This window comes from Sturnira hondurensis, unplaced genomic scaffold, assembly GCF_014824575.4.
Source record: "Sturnira hondurensis isolate 20B ecotype Veracruz unplaced genomic scaffold, ASM1482457v3 Scaffold0006413, whole genome shotgun sequence".
NCBI classification, from domain to species: domain Eukaryota; kingdom Metazoa; phylum Chordata; class Mammalia; order Chiroptera; family Phyllostomidae; genus Sturnira; species Sturnira hondurensis.
The window spans coordinates 17,536,924-17,560,625 of record NW_028079044.1 but is presented as its reverse complement, the minus strand read 5'-3'; the positions used below and the strand labels follow the sequence as shown (position 1 = coordinate 17,560,625).

General features: G+C 37.0%; 1 protein-coding gene and 1 pseudogene across 3 annotated transcripts in view; one reads left to right on the top strand and one right to left on the bottom strand.

Annotated features, from left to right (window-relative positions):
- Positions 1–23,702, bottom strand: part of EXOC6B (exocyst complex component 6B) — a 584,426-nt gene that overhangs the window by 549,724 nt on the left and 11,000 nt on the right. The window lies entirely within an intron of this gene.
- On the top strand, positions 14,506–14,925 carry LOC118988477 (calmodulin-binding transcription activator 1-like; annotated as a pseudogene).

The window sequence follows — 23,702 nt, the reverse complement described above, 5'->3', positions numbered from 1 at the left end:
CTTTTTCCCTTCCTTCCCTTCTCTCCAAAAATAAATAGAATCTAAAAAAATTTTTTTTAAATTTAAAACACAGGGTTATATAAATGCTTATATTTTTAATTTACTTTTATTTTTTATTTATTTATTTTATTTAATTCTTGTTCAAGTACAGTTTTCTGTCTTATATTCCCAGCCGTGCCCGATTAACAAATAATAATAATAAAAAAACAAATACAGCTGGGAAAGAGTCAATACCCAAAGGATATATATCTTCAATACCAAGTAGGCAAGCAATCCTTGATGAAGTCATCTTTTTAAGCCTTCGAGTACATCATGAATCTGGCTGCAAACTAGTTACCAAATCTGGCTTCACCACAGTAAACACCAAAGGCAGTAAATCAACATGAGATGAACTTCAGCAACCAACCCTGTAAACTTTTGCCTGTAGTTTTAAATTCACTAAAATTTAGAATCAAAAGAATTTTTCTAAAATGCCACCTTCAGCGTTTAGACTGGTTAAATTAGAACTGCTCCCGGAAGCTTGGGATAAACGAGTTTAACCGGGTTCTGTTGCACGGCCATGAAAAACAGAATGCTCCTTGGAAGTGGATATAATCCAATGCTCTTCACTAGAACTTTCTCAGGGAATATCTCAGTTAAATGCTCCTGGGAGCATTTACAAGTTCACTGAAGACAGACCAACAGCTGTACTCTGACAACTTTCAACTTGAATTTAATCATAAGTAACAACACAGTGAAAAAAATCTTGATGGAAATCCCTGCTCTATCACTTACTAGCTGTAGAACCCCAGAAGAGTTACCACTGTATCAGACAATGTGAAATGGTGACAATGACATCGAAGCCATAAGACATGGTCAACTCCAGCTGCTATAGTGATTTGAATCTGGTCTGATTTATTTTGAAGATTAATAAAAAATGCCCAAAATAGCAAGGAATATGAGACAAATTAGTGATAGTACCCAAATGTAGTTTGCTTGGCCTTACCATTGTTTCTAGATTTTCTTATTTTAATTTCATACATTTATGTTGAACTTTATCCTCCCTACCTAAAGCCTACAGCAAGCATCTGGTGAGAAAACACAATATATGTAATAGGGAAAATGTTACCATTTACTTAGTATTTACTGTTAGCCAGACACTGAGCTAACTGCATTATACAATTTATCTCACTTAATCCTTTCAACTTTCATAAAATGGTTATATAATTCCAGTTTACAGTGAAAGAAACTGAGGCTAAGAGGTTGGATAATTTGCCCAAAGTCAGCCGGTTACCAGAAGCACAGCGGCTACTGCCCCACCAGGTAACGCTTCCCAGTCACACACTCCTTCCAGCGGTAACTGTTACCATGAGTCTGTAATAGCCATTTCCTTGCTCCTGTTTATATTAAGCATATGCGTATGCATCTCTAACCAGTACTGGCCAGTTTTGCCTATTCTTGAATGTTATACAAAGGAAATATAAGACTGTATTCTTTTGTGTCCCTTTTCTTCCAATATTATATAAATAATGAGGTGGCTCCTGTCGTTCTACCTTACCTATGGTTCATCCACTTCCATAATTGTATAATGTTCTACCATATAAACATACAGTAATTATTTATCAATTTTATTGTTTCTGAACACCTGCATTGTTTCCACATTTTAGATATTTTACATTGGCGCTGTGTTACCATCTCCTTTACAGGTAACCTGATACCAATGCACAGGAATTTCTTTACAGTACTAATCTTCAAAGAGACACAAATCTACAAACAGAGAGAGAATTTCCAAATGGTAAGTGGACATATAGTTTCTCAAGAATCCAGTTTCAGACCTATAACTCCTATATATACTTTCCTAAATCCAATCTTCCTAAGAACAGGCTACATGTAACACAGTAACTTTAGAAAATAATCTTGGTTAGTTCTTCTATTTCCCTACTTCCTGCCCATCCCACATCCCAAATATTACTGTAATATATTGGTTCTGAATATAAAACTCATAGAAGGACAAAACGCTTGGCCTTGAGGGAAAGGAAAAATTAACAAGTCGATTCTATAATGTGATAAATTCTGTAAGTTTTAAACAGCATTCTTTACAAGCAAAGAAAATTAACTACTTAACTACCTGGAAGAATTAGGAAAAACTAGAAATGACAGACATTTAAAGTGGGCCTTGCAGAGTAGACATGGTTGTCAGACAGAAATGACTGAAAGGACAATCCTTGCAAACAGCCAGTGGGACACAGTGAACATTACTAGGTAGGGAGCTTCACGAAAAACTACTAAAAGCAACAATTCAACTGGGAGATGAGCCCCTTTTGCCACTGGGAAGGTAAAGACTTGAACTAGAAAGAAGAGGGTATATAAGAAAGGATGATGCCAGAATCATTTGTACCTATAATAACAAGTAGGGCGCGGGCAGAGGTTGGTAGGACATTAATAAAATGGAAGAGAGGGAATCCTGAGGAAACTAACAGCCAGCCTCAATCTCTCCCCTGGGGTCACGGAGCGCCAGCAGGAGCTGCTCTGAATCTCGTTCCAGAAGGACGGCACCCACTGGTGAAAGACTCTTCCTTGGTGTTAGGGATGAGAGCTGGGTACAAATTTAGGAACAATGAATGGCGCTCCCACTAACCACTGCCACGTTGCTCAGCACACTCATTAACCTTTATATAAGTGAGAAATCCTGTCACTCATGACACAGAGCTGCTCTTGGTAGAAGCAGATCGATTTTGAACAAATGGATAATCTTCCATTTGACTTTTGATTTGGAGCTCAGATGGAAACCACTGTTGCTCCGTGGTTTCTGAAGTGTATGAGGCATGACTCTCCAAACTGGCAGTCCTATGGGCCTCTTAACTAGCCCAGTATCAGCTGCTCTGGAACAGTAACTGCCTAGCTTGGAGGCGAGCTCCCTCCAGAGCTGCCCAAGTGAATGTCAAAGAACCCTAAACGTCATCTTGAAATCTGATGAATGTCACCCAGACATTTTGGTGAAATGTGGGGCAACAGAAGAAAAAAAATATTCATTTAAGTCTGCTAATAATTAAAAACACTTTAATTAGTTCCTACAACTTTATAAATTTCTATTTCCTTTGTTCAATTCCTAGAGAAGGTGCTGATAGATTACGACCTAGGCATAAGCATCTGAATGAGTTCAGTGCCTGTTATTTGATAATGATCAGAATAAACGAGAACCCACCATGACTCACTTGCTGGGATGAGTAGTCCAGTGCTGGAAACAAGGTTCTCAACTGAGACACTACACTAAACTTCAGGTAAGAAAGAGAAGGACACACGGTGATTTCTCTATAATACCTTTTGTAAACTCTGTGGTTCTGAAAGAATCTAAAACCAAAGTAATATACACTCTATGAAATATATTAAATAGTAAAATCTCTTTATCTACAAAAAGAAACAAATGATACCCTCTTTCCTGTGATTATAAGCAACCAGTTTCTCAGAGTTGCTAAAGAACATAAAGTGCATTGTACAGTCCGGAAACAAAAATCAAAATAGGTATTTGGACCTGGTAGGGCTGTGATAGGTATGTAAGTTCGGTTCAGGTGTACGCCTCGAATCGGGCGCCCCCTGTTCTCTACAGAAAATAATGCCTCAGACGCAAACCCTGCCTAGAACAACAGTCTCTGTTGAGGCACAGAAAGAAAACATTAGTGTCTCTACTACTGATATCTTAATCTCATTCTTCTAAATTTCTATTTTTCTGCATATGTTTTACTATATGCATATGTATTTTCAGTTCTTACATATAATATATAAATAAATACACCTAAAGAGTGTGAGTGTGCTCATTGTTTACATGGTCAAAAAATAGAAAACAGACAAAAAATAACATCACTGAAAAGACTATTTGACTTCTATTTTAAAGGTTTCCTTTTACACCCTGAAGTTTCAGGGGACTTTGGTCACTGCGCTGGCTACCAGATGATTCCTAAGGCACTTTGTTGACTGTCTGTGCCCTGAAGTCAAGACCATTTTCAGAAACATTTAACAAAACTTGAATGAAGGACGGATAACATATTTTTCCTCTGAGAAGCTCCTTTCTGTGTCATGAATGTAAGCCTACGTCTGGGGGCAGCGCTCTGAGGCTCACCCAGTTTAAATCACCTCGTCATTGCTCTGATGAGATCAGTGGGCAGAGCTAAGGGCTCTCTATCGATCCCAGCACTATTAAATTTTTATTCACTCCAAGGAGAGTCATTGCTCCTTTCTAGAGAAAACATTTCCCACCCTAAGACTGGAGTAAAGAGAGCTACTATTCTTTTATCTTTATTATATTTTTTCCATTTTAAACCATTTCAGTTTTCAGGCAAAGCTTGGGCACTTAGTGGAAGTGTGACTTCATACTACCTTCCTTGCTGGAGGGCAGTTTGGCCACATGAACCAAAACTTTAAATGTACGTCTTCTTTGACCTGCCATACCATTTCTTGGAGTTCATAATAAGATGATTAAATGTACGTACAAAGATACAGTATAAGAACTTGTAACTGCTTTAAAATTGGAAACAATCTAAATGTTTATTGCTGGCATTAAATAAATTATGCAATCTATATAATGAAAGACTAATTTGATACACACCTATGTCTATTATACACTGTTGGATTTTAGAAGTAGATTACAAAATAGCAGGTGTAAACGGAAACATTTCAAATGGGATTGTAATTCATATAAATGCACAGCAAGACATCTCAATAAAGTTACCGAAATTAGTTTAGTGTATTGATGATGGAATTTTAAGTTATTTTTATCTTTAAACTTTTCTTTATGGTGTGACTTTTTTACGACATATATATATTATTTTCAAAATCAGGAAAAAAAATATCCTTTTCCATCTTGGAAAAAAAAAGAATTCTAAGATTCAGATCATTGTCTCAAAGACCTAAACCTACTTCCTTTCATGCCAGATTTAAGTACTATAAATTTAGGGAAGAATAAGATAGTTTTTATCTTAGAGCAATGATTCTCAGTGTGACCCAAACCTAAAAATCAGCATCACCTAAAACTACCTAGAAATGCAAATTCTCAGGTCCCACTCCAAACCTACTAAACTAGAAACTAGAGCCCACAGTGTGTATTTACAAGCCATCCAGGTAATTCTGATCCATGCTCAAGTCCAAGAACGACTGTTTCCGATGAACTCAAAACCTGGTGACCTGGTATTGTTAGTGCCACAGAAATTGAAACAAATGTAGATTATGTCCCTGCCAGGAGAGCCTGCTTACTGATAAACTTTGGGGATAAAAGCCTCAAAAAGAGTCAAAATATCAGAAATAAAGCAGTTGCCCCACCAGAACTGACTAATTTTTTTCTTTAAGATTTTATTTTTAAGCCCTGGCTGGTGTAGCTCAGTGGATTGAGCACGGGCCTACAAACCAGAGGATCACGGTTCGATTCCCAGTCAGGGCACATGCCTGGGTTGCAGGCTGGTTCTCTGCAGGCCAACTCCCAGCAGGGGATGCACGAAAGGCAACCATACATTGATGTTTCTCTCCCTCTCTCCTTCCCCTCTAAAGATAAATAAATAAATAAAATCTTTAAAAAAATGATTTTATTTTTAGAAGAGTACAAGGGAAGGAGAAAGAAGAGAGAAACATTGATCAGTTACCTCTTGCATGCCCCCTAATGGGGACCCAGCCAGCAACCCAGGCATGTGCCCTGACTGGGATTCCAGCCCCTCGACCTTTTGGTTCAGAGGATGCCCAAAACACTGAGCCACACCAGTCAGGGCAGAATAATCTTGATGCAAAAAGAACAAATAACGAAACTTCCAAACCCAACTTTAGAAACAACAGCTCTAGATGGCAAATACTGTCAAAAGCCTGTTGCTCTGCAGGGCAACCTTCTGGAAACTCTGAGCAATGACAAATGAACTTGGCATCCCAGCTGACTATGTACTGATAGAATCACAACTGAGTAATACCCAAATCTCTGGCAAAGATGTGAGGTTTATTCAACATACAATGACTCTATTAACAGAGTCCAAGCATTAAGTCATCTCAGCATGGCAAGAATATCCACACTATGGCCCCAGAGTTGCTAGACTGTGAACAAACTAAGCACATCAAACACAAAAGCCCAAAACACCCTCATAGAAAATTCACTTAAGAGCTCTTCTCTTCAGGAAAAGAAAAAAAATAACACTGTCTGCATGAAAATAAGGAAAATATGGGAGAAACAATAAATACAGGAAAGAAAGAGTAAATATATGGACAGCACCTTAAAATTATTGCATCTACAAACATAACTTAAAAAAGAGCTCTCACTTACAGTTTTGTAAGAAATTGTTAATACTTAAAAATAGGGTCTCACATTTACCCATATGGTATCTTTCCCCTCTTCGGGATACTAGCTTGCCATCTGCTAGAAATCTGTCCCAATGAATATATAAATCTACATTAATCTAAACTACAAACGGCCCAGCTATCCAGTATATAACCTGCACAACTGCACAAAGCAACCACACTTAAGAATTAACTTAATAAAGACTATACCTGTCCCTCCAAGTGAATTAGAAATCTTTAGGACATCGAACTGTAAAGTTCACAGAGGTTAGGATGTCAGCTGTGTACATCACCTATAACCTCATCTTTCCAAGCCACTAGTGATGAGGCTACACAGCTCTAGGGCCCTAACTTGGAGCAGATAAAGCATACCAAGTCATCTCTGACCCCTGGCTTCCCATCAGACAGGATGCTGCTGGTTTAAGTACGGATTTATACAGGAAAGCAAAACTAGTTAGAGAATTTTGCTTCATTTACTTCTAAGTCAATTTACTTTTATTCACTTATTTTTAATAGGTCTCATTCCCTGTTTTGTCTATTATATCTCTGAAAGCAAGAACACCATAACAGGCAATGGTCTGATGCAGCCATAATGAGTGGTCTGATTACCAGCAAACTTAGTGACAACATACTTACCTCAATGAAACGGTATTTAAATTTTTTATTTCATGAACAGAACCTAACAGAGCAAAATATCAGTGCCAGAAATACAGCAACCTGAATTCTGCAGCCCCTCTTCACTTGTGGACCAGGTAGATGATCATTTCTCCCTCATTTGACTAGTCAGAGAGTTGACACTGCAGCCCTGACTGGAGTGGCTCAGTTGGTTGGGCATCGTTCCACAAAGTGAAAAGTCACCAAGTTCGATTCCCAGGCAGGGCACATGCCTGGGCTGCGGGTTGATTCCCGGTTGGGGAGCATACAAGAAGCAACAAATCGATGTTTCTCTTGTACATCACTGTTTCTGTCTCCCTTTCTTTCTCCCTCCCTTCCCCCTCTCTAAAAATAAATAAATAAATAAAAACTTTTTTTTTAAAAGAGAGAGAGCTATTGCAGAGGCCATCCCCATACATGACTGGCCTTAGAGGACTAGCAAACAGTAAAACCAAGAGAATCAAGGCAAGTTCAGTCTTTCTAGTGACTTCCTGTAATGAAATGAAACCTTTACATCTCTGCCTCAAGTATGTTAAGAAATTTCTCTCTGCTTCTAAATTACAACAAACTGTTGTAATTTAAAACTGATCCTAAGTGACACGGGACATGTCCTCCTAGTTTGTCAGATTGCCCCGTGGCAAAAAATAAAAGTCCTGACCAAGTTTCTGCAGTAACATGGGAAATAAAACTGCAAAAAAGACACCCAATTTTCTTTAGAATTTATTACAATCTTCTGACTTTAATAAGTCTGGCTAACGAGGGCAAATTCTGGGTCATGCTGTCCAAATTTGGTCATTGAGACCAATGTGAGTTTAAATCCGGTACAGCTTCAGGGGGATGTTTTCCCAGCTTCATAAACTGCCAGAACACTGTACACTGAAAAAAGCCCACTTTTTAATACTGGTCACAGGCCCCTATACTGTACAATGATTTAAACATTCAAGCTAAATAAATCCCTTAGAATGATTTTCTTCCTTCAGAATTATTCAAGAACCACTTTGCCAATTTACCTACTCCACATGAAGGTCTTTTCCAACTGGAGAAGAGGCTGAGTGAGTCATTATTTTAAAGGACACCATTCTGCTCTTCCTCAGTAGAAAAATGTATATACTCCATTACAATTACATGCCAGCATCCTCAATAAATGCCGTCTTGAACTTCTCTAGTCAGCAAGATGCAGGGAGCAGGCAAGCTTGAGGCACAGCTGTTCTAATATTAATCACATAAGATGAAAATAAATAATATTGATTGCATGAGGCTTTTTTTGACCTTTACTCAGCTTAAGACTGTAGGTAAAACTTTTTATGAGCCCAAATGAAAAAAAAATCCTTTCCTGTTATTTAGAGCCTATTCTTTAAATGTGTCACAGGAGTTGGGAACTGTAGGCGAAGTTTTCTGAAAAATCAGATGATAATTTTCAGTGAGACAAACAAGAATCTTTGTTGTTGTTGTTTAGTCTTACATCCCAAGGACTTAATTACTCTTTTGGTTGAGCTGAATGCACGCCTTTCTTCTCCTTTTCTTCCCCTTCCTTCCACTACCCCATAGAGAATGAAGAGAAAGGCTATATCCTATATGCTGATTATATGGTTTTAGGTATGACCTTAGAAAACTAGCCTTGATGCCTAACTATTGTGAAAGAAAATATTTCAGACAAGCCTTGGGTAGTCTTTGATTTATTCAATAAACAAGTTCCTGGGAGCCTATATATTAAAGCAAATATTAGTAAATCAATGCAAAATTTCCCAAAAGTAATACACTGATACTAAAGTGTTTAAAGATGAAATGATGTGATATCTAGGACATACTGCAAAATGAGCCAAGGTAGACACTGGGGGATGGAGTAGGCTGTAAGAGAAGCAGACGCAACAAGAGTTATTGCGTGTCCAATTGCTAAAACTGTAAGAAAGGCACAGAGATCTGCTATACTGTCTTCTCGAGCTTTGTAGGTTTTAGATTTTCCACAGTGAACTTAATTTGTAAGTTTTCCCCTCCCTCTCTTACTCCCTCCCTTCCCTTCTCTCTAAAAGTAAATAAATAAAATCTTCAAAATTTTTATTCTTAATTTACAAAGCTTAAACTCAGCAGTCCCACATTTAAGAATCTTACATAAATATCAGTATTAATATGTAAACAATTATTTATAAGACTACACAACTGTCCATCTACAGAGGAGTATGTAATTGTTTCCCCATCAACAGAGAAGTATATAATTCTATACAACAGAATATTCTTTAGTCATTAAAAAGAATGATGAAGAGCTAGAAGTTTCAACTTACAAAGATATCTGACACATATAGATAGAACTTCACACAAAATAGAAAATAAAAAAGTTTAAAGGAAAATCATGTAAACTAATAAACTTCTTTAAAAATATGAACAAAAGAGGAAGAACTGAAAACACCAGGACACATGAATAAGTTTGCAAGACTTCCATAGGACAGTTGTGGAGAGAGAACCACAGCGGACTGGGAGCCAGATGACTCGCAGTGTAAAACTGAAGAAAGGAGCCCTGGCTGGTGTAGCTCAGTGGATTGAGCGAGGGCCTGCAAACTAAGGGATCATGGTTCGATTTCCAGTCAGGGCACATGCCTGGGTTGCAGCTCAGTTCCCAGTGAGGGACACATAAGAGACAACCATACATTGATATTTCTCTCCCTCTCTCCTTCCCTTCCCCTCTAAAGATAAATGAATAAATTTTTTTAAAAAAAACTGAAGAAAGGGAGGAAAATACAAGGAGACAATAATGCGAGAGAAAGGTCAGAAAAAGAGAGAGTTACATAAATGGGAAAGGGTCATCCCACTGTATGAAAATGGGGGAGAGACAGGGCAGTTAGTGGCTATGGAAAATCTTCTTTACAGTCCTTCATTTCTAAAAATCTAGTGAATATCTACTGTTTAAGCAGTGTCACTTGCTACCAGACCTCCATTTCAATGTGATGAGACAACCACATGCATTTACCTCCCTTTCTCACCCTCTTACAGAAAAAGGTATAAACCCATTACTCCAAAAGAAGAAGAGGCTATAGCCAAGAAACAGCAACAAAGTTCTGGAAGACAAATGGCAATAAACAGCAGTAGGATGAAGCAGAGGGTACAAAAAAGAGTGTGTGCCAAGAAAATGAAACCCAAAAGGGAGTCACTCTGAGTACCAGCCGTAGCCACGGAGGTCGGGATTCAGAATGCCAGGAACAAGGAAAGCACTGAACACGAACAGATTAACTGAAAGACTGGATACAGAACAGCCAAACCCCTACATATGTAGCCCATATACGGACTCCAGCTAAACATCAGGCATTTCCCCCTGGAGAAATAATGTAGCCTGAGAATATACTGAAAACCATTAAATTGTACATTTTAAATGGATGAATTGTATAGTAGTGAATTATAGCTCAATAAAGCTATGTTGAAAAAAGAAAAAGCATGTTTTCCTCTTCTTCCACATTAAGAAATCAATTAATACTGCCTAAAACTGAATGTGTTTTTTAATTACAAATATAGAAACTGACTTTTTACCTTCTTAAGTTTACGAGATCTTTTAAAAATAAAAAGCATTTGTGATAAAAAAAACATTTACTGAAATTCAGTAATTCCATGTGTCATTTCAGTTTTACTCAAGTAAAACTAAATGTAACACTTTTTAATAGAAACAGCATTATATTATATCCAATTTCTATGACAGTTATTTTCTTCTACTCACCCTATTTGTGTATTTGTGTGAAGTGATTGTGATCTGGAATGATGATCACTTAAAGTAAATAATGGCCCCTGACCGACTGTGGCTCAGTTAATTGGGTGTTGTCCCACAAAGCGAAAGGTCACTGGTTTGGTTCCCGGTCAGGGCACGTGCCCAGGTTGTGGGTTTAGTCCCCAGGCAGGGAGTGAACAAGATGCAACAGATTGATATTTCTCTCTCACACTGATGTTTCTCACTCACATCAATGTTTCTCTCCCTGTCTTTCTCCCTCCCTTCCCATCTCTCTACAAATAAATTAATTTTTAAAAGTTAAAAAATAAATAATGGTCATTTCTCAAAAACGGACTTTTTGCCTGATATGTAGTTGCATCATCTTTATAGTTTTCTATCTGCTTGATTTTATTTTTACTAACGAGCATGCATGATACTTATAAAAAGACAGATAATTTAAAAATTACAAGACATACAATAAGACTCCAATTCTGAGAAGGTGAAGCAGACATAGTTTTTCCTATTCTTCCCGCAAAGTATAACTAAGAACTCTAGACACCGTATGTGAAACAAACATCAAGTGACCTGAAAGGTGGAAAAAAGAAGGTGGACCGGCTTGGGACCTCAGAACCAACGAAACAACACTGGGGTGCGTTTCCTGGCTTTTCTTTTTGCTTCGTATCTAAACGGGGAACTGAAGAGACACAAACAGGTGCAAACAAACAAAAAAGGCCCAACAAAAGCCTGCTCTCTCTAGCCAAAGATGACAAAAGGCATAGCCTACCGAGACAGAAAACATTTACACAATCACTGTTGTATTCCAGACAGACACTACAGAAAAATATTCACACAAGCACAGGCAGAGAGGGAGCCATGATTTCCACCCGCACGAGATAATAACAAAGAGCCCAACACCCCTCTCAGGGAGTCAGAAAAGGCCAAGAAGGGAGCTGGGACTTTCACCCCCACCAGATGGTTACAACCCACTCTCCCCACCACGGCATTAAGAGCCCCTTAATGTAGATGAGAGACCATATACGGAGCCAGGTCTATCATCTACAGCAGTGATGAGGAGCCCCTCTCAGGTGTCAACAGATTTCAAGTGAGGGACATGGACATGTACCTCCACCTATTAGTGATGAAGAAGTAACAAACACCTTCTCATGCCACACCAGTGTCAAAGAAAACGAGCTAAAAGGGTAGGCTTAAATGACAGCCAGAATCTCATAACATAATATGAAACTGTACAAGTTTCAATTAAGAATCATTCTTGCCCTGGCCAGGTAGCTCAGTTAGTTACAGTATCACCTGGACACACCAAAGTTGTATGTTCAATCTCCGGTCAGGGCACATACAGGAAGCAACCAGTGAATGCATACATGAGTGGAAAAACCGAATTTCTCTCTCTCTCTTTCTCAAAATCAATAAACAAAAATTTTCCAATCATCCATCATACCAAGAACCAGAAAGCTGCCAAAGTAATGAAAAAGGACAGTCACTAGATGCCACAACTGAAATGACAGAGATATTAGAGTTATCTGATGAAGAAATGAAAGTGGTCGTAACAAAAGTGACTCAACAAACAATTATGAACACACTTGAAACACACTTCAAACAAAAAGATTGAGAATCTGAGGGAAAAAAGTATAGCAAAGGATTACCAAATGGAAAGTATAGAGCTGAAAAACACAGTAACTGAAATGTTAAGAACTCAGTAATGAGCTCAAGAGCATAATGGAAGAAATGGAAGAAATGGGGGGAAAATCAGTGAACTAAAAGATATAACAATAGATATATCATCTGAGTATGAGAAAATAAACTGAAAGAAGTAAACAGCACCTCAGGAGCTGAACAGTAACAAAAAAAAAAAACATCTATCATTCATGTCACCAGAGTCCCAGAATGGGAATGGAAAGAGGGTGCAGTGGGAAAGTAGTTGAAAAAATAATGAATTAAAACTTCCCAAATTTGGCAATGGTCATAAACCTACAGACTCTTGAAGAAGTGCAGTAACCCCAAACAGGATAAACCTTAAGTTATCTATACGAGGACACAATGTAATTACGCTCCTGAAAACTAAAGACAAAGAAAATAAGCCTTGAAAGTAGCCAGAGAAAAATGGCAGGGGAAAAATAACTTGAGTGACAGCTAATTTCTCCTCAGAAACCACGGAGGCCAGAAAGAAGTGGCACGACACTTGTCAAGTGCTGGAGGAAAACTGCCAAGCCAGAATCCTACACTGAGCAGAAATAACTGTTCATTCTTTCTCATAGGTAGGAAAACTAAGCCAGTCTCATGTAAAGAGAATTTGCTGCCTACTGTTTAAAAATAATGGCTACAGGAACTTCTTTCAGCAGAAAGGAAATGATTTTTTTAACAGGAATTTGGAACATAAGAAAGGAAAAAAGAACACAGTAAGCAAAAATATGGGTGAATACAATAGATTTTACTTCTCTTGAGTTTTCTAAATTAAGTTTGCTGCTTAAGCAAAAATTAAAACAGTTTAATATGGCTGTAAGTATCTGCAGAGAAACTATTTCTGACAGTTACAACCAGGGGAGGATAAAGGAACATACAGGGAGGTAAGGTTTCTACACTTCACTCAAACTGGTAAAATGTTAACAGTAAACTATGATGTTATGTATTAAATAATGTTAACAACCAGAGAAACCACCAAAAAGACATAAAAAAGGTATGCTCAAAAATACTAGAGATAAATCAAAATGGAATTTTTTAATGTTCAACTAACTCAAAAGGCACAAAAAACAAAACAGAGAAACAAAAAAGGAGATAACATAAAACAACGAATAAAGAGTAGAGTTGAGCCTTAGCATATGAATAATTGTATTAAAATGTGTTAGAGATATACCAGAGACTGACAGAGCAGATTAAAAGCCACAACATAACTATATCCTATCGATAAGAAATTCACTTCAAATATGATGATATGGGCAAGCTAAAAACAAAAGGCTAGAAAGTGATAAATCACTCAAACATTAACTGAAGGAAAGCAGGAGTAACTACATTACTATCAGATAAAGTAGACCTCAGAGACAGAGAAGGACATGTGCAACCACTGAGAAGATAACAGCAACCCTAACTACACACGTTCCTGACAGCAGAGCTGCTGAGGACCTGGAGCAAAAACACGCAGATCTCGAACAAGAAACAGACAACTCCACGGTCACACTTAGAGACTTCAATAGCCCCCCTCCCAACAAAGAGGAGAAACCAAAAACCAGCAAGCACACAGAAGAGCACATCACCACCAAGCAACGGGATCTAGTCAATGTTTGTAAAACACTTTATCCACGGCAGCAGGATACGTGTTCTTTTCAAGTCTCCACAAAATACATACCGAGAAAGAACATGCTGTGAGCCATAAAACAAACTTCAATAAACTCAAAGGAACTGAAATCATATACGGTATGCTCTCCAACCACCGTATTAGGGATATTAAACTAGAAATCAGTAACAGGATAATAGGAAATGTTCAAATCCTTGGAAACTAAACAACATACTTCTAAATAATTGATGGGTCAAGCAGGAAGTCTAAAGGTAAATAACAGACTACACTAAACTAAACTTAAAATACAACATATCCAAGCTTATGGGACACAGGTAAAGCACTGCTACAAGGGAAATTCATAGCACTGAATGCATACATTAGGAAAAAGAGGGGATAAACAGTGATGGAAGGAGACTTCACTTGGGGAGATGAACACACAATACAGTAATATCCAGATGACATATCATAGAATTGTACACCTGAAACCTATATAATCTTCATTAACCGATGAATTCAATTTTTAAAAACTGCGGGGAGGGCAGCAGTGATTCAATGCGTGCACTTGAGGGTGCCAATCACGAGGAAGAGGATGTGGCCCATGGAACAGAAATGGACATTAAAAAGAAGCCAGAAGAGCATTTCCCAAAGCGTATTCTCCAGAACTAACGCCTAATGTGTTCTCAACACCATGCTGCCTCTAGACGACGATCATGGGAACGGCAATAGCAGTCATGTAAAAATCTTTTCACAGAAAAAGCTGCCTGAGTGTATGCCAAAAAATGTTCACGTTCATCCCAGGAGAGGTGCCAATGGAACACTAATGAGACCATGATGTAGCAGTCCTCTTGGATTTCTTTGCACTAATGTGTGACCCTTCACACATCTTTGATCTCCAGATCTGCATTACCTTGGAAACCATTTCATTTTTTAATTTAATTTCTTATTTTTTAAATTTTGGTGTGCAAACAGTAACATTTCATCAGTGTAACATACTGATTTTCTTAGCGCTATCCCTCAGAGTGGGAAATTTGCAAAATGCTGTCTTCATTTTATGTATTAAAGTTCATTTCAGTTTTTAAAATGAAGTGTAATCTGTACTTTCATTCTTTAAAACAAGGAAAGAGGAAAATCCTCAAATCAACCATCTAAACTCCTGCACCTCAAGAATCTGAAGAGCAAAGACAAAAATAAAAACAAGGAGCAGGAAGAAAATAATGAAGATAAGGGCAGAAATCAGTAAAGTTAAAAACAGAAAAACAATACAGAAAAATTAATGAAAAAATTCTGGCTCTTTAAAATGATCAATAAAATACACAAATATTTAACAAAAAATATACAAATTATCAACACAAGGAATAAAACCAGGAATATCACTATGCACCCTGTAGCCATCAAAAGGATGATAACAAAACTATCATCTCTTTTGACATAAATTGGATAACTTAGATGAAATAAACTAATTCCTAGAAAAAACAAACTACTACAATTTACTCAATACAAAAATGTCAATTTATATTGCTCTAGAACTATGAAGAAAATTGAATTTGAAATTAAAAATCTCCCCCCAAAATCTGCAGTACTCGATGGTTTCATTGGAGAATTCTGCAAAATGTTTAAAGCCGAATTAACATAAATTCTAAAATCTTTCCCAGATAATAAAAAAAGAAGGGAAGGAACACTTCCCAAACAATTTTATGAAGCAATACTACCCTATCGTCAAAACCAGATAGTTAGGGGAAAAAAAATACAGACCAATACCTCTGGCAAATGTAAACACAAAAATCCCATAATGGAAAAAATACACTAAAAAATAGTGATAATGTACTAAAAACAAAATCCCCAAGAAACTATTGGCCAAAAATAGAACTCAGAAGTATATCTGGGCGGTGTGGCTCAGTGGACTAGGTGCCAACCTGCAAACCCAAAGGATTGCCGGTTCAATCCCTGGTGGGGCACACGCCTGGGCTGTGGGCCAGGTCCCCCAGTCAGGGGTGTGCAAGAAGCAACCACACATTGATGTTTCTCTCCCTCTCTTTTTCCCTCCCTTTCTAAAAATAAATAAATAAAATCTTTTTTTAAAAAAGAAAAATATACACAGTGACTAAGCTACAGTTATTCCAGGGAGTCAGGCTCATTCAACACTCAAAAATCAATCAGTGCAATCACCAAGCTAAAGAAGAAATATTCCATGATCACAACAATCAATGCAGTAAACGCACTGGACTATATTCAACACTCTTTTGTGATTAAAAAAGTTCTCAGAAAACAGGAATAGAAGAGAACTTTCTCAACTTCATAAAGAGCATCTGCAAAAAACCTATAACTAACATTAGGCTTTCTCTGTAAGACCAGGAACAAGGCAACGATGTCCACTTACCAATCTAATTCAATATAGTCCTGGAAATTCTAGCCAGAAAATGAAAATGAAGGAAAAAGAATACAGATTGGAAAAGTAGAGTTAAAACTGTCCCCACTTACAGATGACACTATTATCTACATAGAAACTCCAAGGAATCTACAAAACAAAACTCCAGAAGTGAGTTCAGCAGTCACAATGATCCAGAAACGTACAAACAGTAATTGCATTTCTATATACTAGCAATGAACATATTGACAGCAAAATCAAAAATAAAACACCATTTATATCACTTTTTAAAAAGTACTTTTAAGTGTAAATCTAGCAAAGCATGTACTGGGAATGCGAAAAGCTGCATAATGCTGATGAGATGAAATTAAAAAAGAGCTAAATGAAGAGACATACCATGTTTGTGAAATGGAAGAACTCATGAAATAAAGATATCAATTCCCTGCAAACTGATATGCAGGTTTAATTGAATTCATATCAAAATCTCAGCAGGATAATATTGGAAATATAGACAATATTCTAAAAGGGCATATACGCCAAAAGGCAAAGGAACTAAACTAGCTAAAACTACTTTGATATTAAACTGGGAGAATCAGCCCACCCAATATCAAGACTTCTTTTATTAAAAGACAATAATCAAGACTAATATTTGCAGAGGAATAGACACACAGATCAACTGAAAAGAGAATGCAGAAATACACCCTCAAAGAGCACCAAAAAAAAAAAGAAAAATTAAACAGAGTTACCATATGACCCAGCAATTCCACTCCTAGGTATATATATCCAAGGGAACTTAAAACATACATCCACATGAACACCTTCACACAAATGTTTATAGAGTTTTATCTCTAATAGCCAAAAACCGAAATGATCCAGATGTTCTCCAATGGGTGAATGATTAAACAAGCTGTGGTACAGCTATACCAGGGATTATTCAGCAAGAAAAAGGAGAAAACCACTGATACATTGCGACAACTTGGATGAATCTGCAGGAAATTATGCTGAGAAGAGCCACTTCCAAAATGTTACATGCTGTATGATTCCACTTAAATAACATTCTTTAAATGACAAAACTAGAGTAATAAAGAACAGAGGAGTGTTGTCAGGGCTACAAAGGAGTGGGGACAGAAGGGAAGTGGCTGTTGCTGTAAGAGCGCAACATGCAGAGGGATCCTCACAGTGATGGAAACGTTCTGTAGCTTGACTGTCAAGACACAGTACCAGTATCTGGGTCCTGATCTGCTGCGCTGCATTCTGCAAGATGTCAGCACTGGAGGAAACTGGGTAAAGGGTATGGGGGGATCTCTGTATGTGTTATTTCTTAAAACTGCATGTGAATCTACAATTATTTCATATAAAAAGTTTAGTTTTAAAAAAGCAAATAATAAATGCATACAGTTGGGTCCGCATTTACCATTTAAAATGCTAATTTTCAAGAGCTCTTCTCATCTCACCTTTCCCTTGCTCTCACTTTGCAGACAAACGCTAAAAGATCTCCATTGCACATCCTCTCCTTACAAAGGCCAAGCAACTCTTTTACCTCATCAAAAACATATTGCTTGTCTAGCGCCCTTATTTCTTTCCTTTTATTTTAATGTCTTTCACAAACACATATTTCCCAAAATAAGACTCCATACTAGGAATGTTTCATAACATATAGTCAGTCATGCTCAATATCGACTATTCTTATTCATTAATATTGCTTGCTAATATCACACTATAATTTTATTTTTTGTTGGCACCAGAGCTTCCCCGTAAAGTGAAACTTAGTTGCACTGTGTGACTCTTCCTTGCTTGGATGTTTCTCTAGATAGTGTATACTTTAAAATTAAAGAAAGTTCTAAATTATAGGAAGTAAAAGGGAGATACAAAAAGAAAGCACAAATATGAGGAATGAAAACAGAGATCTTGAGAACAAAGGAGCAGAGACACTTGGCTTAGACCCACAATAAAATGTTAGTGCTCCAAAAAATACGCTTTTGTCACAGAGCTTTTCATGTTCCAAGTATATAAAAATGGGATCAAAACTGAAAGCCTATGATACCCCACAGCTTTTTAATCAAACATGAATACAGCAAAAGAGCCTGCATTTTAACCAAATCATAATTTTTGGCAAATGCCCTTCATCATTTATCTAACAATAAAACATTTATCTAGTATTCAAAACACTGGAGCACCTGAACTCAAGAAATGATTGAATTGCTTTTTTTAAAAAAAGGTTGTTGTTAATGTCATGGTTTTGCTCTTATCTAATGATCAGTATGATTATAAAACAACAGCACTGAGTGAAGTTAAATCCACTACAGCGCAGCGCGCATGTCAATGTGGTATCTTCAAGACGAGCAGTAGGTGGGTGTTCCAACAGAGGCGCAGCCCCTATGTGTCACTGCATATCACAGTAAGGTAATCTAGTTGGTTGTGCTGTGATCGTTCTTGCTCACAGATGTTTCTTTCACTGGGTAACGTAAGTTCTAAAGTATAGTTACGCAAACATGTATTACAAGCTTAAACTCCTTTTACTAATTATTGTGCTCTTGAGAGTTATATACCTCAGTTTTTTCATTATAAATCTAGAACAAAGAAGTTTCCAGACATTCCAAATAAATAACCTTCTTAATAACACAAAATTTTCCAGCCAGTGCATTCTAAATTACATAGCTAAAGGCAAAGCATCTATCATTATTTTACTTGTTGGCGAATTTTTAAATGGCCAATGTGAGTTGGGTTTTGCTTTAACATCAAATTTAGACTGTTTCAAATGATATTATTGTAGCTTTAATGGCATTTATATTATATAAGTGCTAGGTAAGAATCTTGGCCCAATCCTTGAGTACTCTCCCTAGCTCCACTTCTTTTCATAGAATAAGGTAGCTTACTCAGGTTCTTTAACTTTCATAAAAAGAAATTAATTCTACTCGCAGCAGGTGTATCTTTAAAGCATATATAGCTCATACTACCTAAGAACTAAGTAATACATTCAGAAAAAAGGCAGAAAATATAATTTTGGCCCCACACTCATTACTTATTAAAAATCTTGACTATTTGCCCTGGCTGGTATAGCTCAGTAGACTGAGTGTGGACCTGCCACCCAGAGAATCGCAGTTCGATTCCCAGTCAGGGCGCATGCCTGGGTTGCAGGCCAGTTCCCAGAGAGGGACACACGAGAGGCAACCATACATTGATGTTTCTCTCCCTCTATCCTTCCCTTTCCCTCTAAAGATAAATGAATAAAATCTTTTTTAAAAATTTTTGACTACTGAAAGTAGTACTTATGAAGAAATAACTAAAGCATATGTAATGCAAACATTCTTTCAGACTAGAAATCACAGAAACAGGACATACATGCATTTTACTAAGAAGAGTATCTACAGCATCCATAATACTCCCAAAGTGATCGATGATCAAAATAAGGAAGGGAGGGAGGAATAACGCACCTTCCAAACCACTATAAATATTATCAAATCTATGCCTTGATTAAGCCAAGACCAGCAAAAAACTGCATTCCTTTGGCTCCCTACAGAACTGCTTTTACTAAACTGTGCTTTGGTCATGCCATATGCTCTCACTGAAGGACAATACAGGAAACAGCCTGTCACATATTGCTGCATTTACTATGTGGATATTAAAGTTACATTATACAGGGCCTTCTTTGTGAGGACATATGGGAGAAACAGTTCTCTGGTCTTACTTAGAACCAGGAACAGCTGTGCTTCTCCTAAGTAAGTACTTTTTAATTTTATAACACCATAACTCAAATAACTGAACATGTCTCTTTTTTATTTTTTGTACTACTTGCTAGAAAGCCTAGAGCCAAAGTGATAGCCTACCTTTAAAAAATGAACAGGCCTTCGAATACAAATTTTTTACACATCTAAGTTCTCTCCATGTCTTCTCCATTTTGGAGTTCAGTAAGTTATGGCTTCCCCACTAAGAAGTTACACTCTGACTCAATACCTCCTGGTGGATCAAAAAGGCATTCTTCTGGGACATACTAAAAGTTCTCAAAGATCTGTTTACAAACATGAACCTTCTAACTGCTCGCAATCTTGACTTCATATACTCCTTCCTGCCTTTGTTTTCCTTTGCCCCAATTTCCTCACCACCTCTGATGCATCTACTACATGTATTTTTTAAATAATATATATTTTTAAAGCTATCTAATTCCTTTCTAGAACAAGGCAAGGGGAAAATTAGAGAAGAGAAATATTAGTCAATTGTCAATTAACCAGAATAAACGAAAGGAAATTGAAAATACCAAAAAACAGAATTAAGACAAAATTAATCTCCTGTAAAAAAACATAGTCAAAATATATGCCCTGCTGGTGTAGCTCCATGGATTGAGTGCTGGCCTGTGAACCAAAGGGTTGCCAGTTTGATTCCCAGTCAGGGTATATGCCTGGGTTGCAGGCCAGGTCCCCAGTAGGGGGGCGCTCAAGGGGCAATCACACATTGATGTTTCTCTCCCTTCTCCTCTCTCTAAAAATAAATAAGTAAAAACTTTTAAAAAGAAATCAAAATGTGGTATAAAATATAAATGTTAAGTTACATGCAATTTAAAGGAAAACATTTACCATTCTACAAACATTTAGAAATGTTAGATATATATATAATTTAAAGATATGCAATATCACAAATTGCTTGTTAAAAATAGCCAAAATATTAAAATATTCTATTACTGTTGTTTATTCCTTAGCTGAACTCTCCTTAATTCAAATATTGGGACAAAGTCCATACAACATCGATCCACCTTTGAGTAACTGTCTTCCTTGTTTTCTAAATACTCCAACAAACACTACTACGTGGCAAAAATGGCTTCACTCTTTTCCACCACAGCAACAGCAGACACCTCTGAGAAATGACCTATTAGTCACTTTATGTCCCAAAGTGTTTAAGCTCAGGGAGGGGGGGGTGTATGTGTGTAATTCAATTTCTACTAACTCCTCCCCATCACTATTTTTGCTTCCACCCCCCAAGCAAATTTAAAATGTCATCACTGCTCAACTTCTCAACTCAGAATCACACATTTCATAGATAAGTCACTTACTAATTTTATCTCTTCAGTTGCTTTCAGTTGAAGGCTTGATTTGGGTGTGTGATTAAATCAGTTATTACATCATTAGCAAATACTACAAACAATCAATAACTTCGATGATATAAAGGACCAAAATATCTTTATTATCCCAATGACCTAATTAATATTCATATATATCATATTAGAAACTAAAACTATGTCATAAATATGATCTAAATTCTAAACTGTTTCCCAAATCATACTAAAGAAATGCCCTTTTAACTTTTTGCAACTAATGCATATGCTAATCATGTTGATGCTAGCAATGATGTAAACTTAAGAATACATGCCATAACATTTTATTTATTGATATTAGGGAGAGGAAGAAAAGGAAATGTCGATTTGTTATTACACTTATTTTATGCATTCATTGAGAATGCATTATTTTATGCATTCATTGTGCCCTGATAAGGGATGGATCCCGCAATCTTGGCGTACCGGGACAATGCTCTAACCAAACTGAGATACCTGGCCAGGGCCATGCCATAACATTTTAAAGTAAAAAATTATTTAAATGTTGAAATCCTCGGATTTGTCAAGACTTTTATTTGTATGTGAAGCACAATTATCTAATACTACTGCATTCCCCCCAAAAATTTCTGATTTCAAATTATTACAGCCTCCTAGTACAAAATTCTTAGAAGTTCTTTAAAAAATGTGTATTTATTCATGTCCCTTTATGACTAAAACAATGGAAAGGCAGGTTTGAAGCTTTCATTCCTTAAAAACAATGGTTTCTTTGTTTTAGTAGTAACAGCTCATTTCAATCTGTAGACTCCTGGCATGTTTATTTATACAAAGCATAACTGTCAAAGGTTCTGTACTGGGGCTCCCAAATCAAAAAGAAAACTTTATAGAAACATCAGCAAAGAACATGAACGTACACACACACACGCAAAGATACACAAAAAGCCTTTCTACATAAAGAGATATTCAGCTGCACTCATAATAAGAAAAGTATAAATGAAAATTACATCAAAATCCCATTTATCATTTACCATATTGGCAAAAACTCAAAAGACTAATACATACGCTATCACAAAAGCTATAGAGAAAGGAGCAATTTCACAGACTGTTCGGAGAGAGCAAAATGTCACAACCTCCACAGAGATTAATACCTGCCAAACTACAGGTACATGAATAATTTACCAGCATTCCCTCTTCTGGGAATCTATCCTACAGATACAGTATGAAATATAAATAAGAAATGACAAATATTCAAGGTTATTAAGTGCTATGTTATTTTGTACAGGAAAAGACTGAAAATAACCCAAGTTCACAGAAACAGGGGATTGGTTGAGTAAACCATGGTATATTTACAAAACGAAATACTCTGCAGCTGTAAAAAAGAATAAGGAAAATCTCTGCATACTAATTTCCAAAATATGCTGAGTAAAAAACTACGCTACAGAACTATGTAAACAGTATACTACTTATTTTGTAAAAAGGGGGAGAAAATAAAATTTTATATGCTTATGTTTGCATAAAAACCACAACAGAAGAATACACAACAAATTAGTAAAATGAAGAAACAGAGGGAATGAAAGAAAAATGTATTTATTAGATCTATGGTTTATATCCTTTACTTTCCATTTTTTTAAAGATTTTATTTATTTATCTTTAGAGAGGAAGGGAAGGAGAGAAGGAGAGAAATATCAATGTATGGTTGACTCTCATGCATTCCCTGCTGGGAACTGGCCTGCAACCCAGGCATGTGCCCTGACTGGGAATCAAACCACGATTGTGTGGTTCGCAGGCCCGCGCTCAATCCACTGAGCTACACCAGCCAGGGCTTCTTTCCATTTTTTTAAATGAACCATTTCAAACCCAGACAAATAAAGATAGTTTACCTATTCATTTTTTAATAGTTCTTTTTTAATTCTCACCCAAGGACATTTTTTCCCTTGCTTTTAGGGAGAGAGGAATGGAGAGAAACATCGATGTAAGAGAGAAACATCAATTGGTTGCCTTCGGTATGCACCAGAACGGGGGACCGTGTGCACCCACACCTGGGATTGAACCTGCAGCCTAGGTATGTGCCCTGACTGGGGATCAAATCCACAACATTTCGGTTATGAGACAATGCTCCAACCAAATGAGCCACACCGGACAAGGCAAATAGGGTTTGTTTGTTTGTTTGTTTTATTGTTTTTTTTTTGCATTCCCATTTATCCCCCTTATACCCTCTCCCACCTCCACCCCTCCTCCCGACGATCACTATACTGTTGTCCATGTCCGTGAGTTCTTTTTCTTTTTTGATCAACCCCTCTACCCTCAACCTCCTCCCATCTATTCATTTCTTATTTTCAAAGTTGTATTACATAAGATTTCCAGACTAGTTCCACAAGCA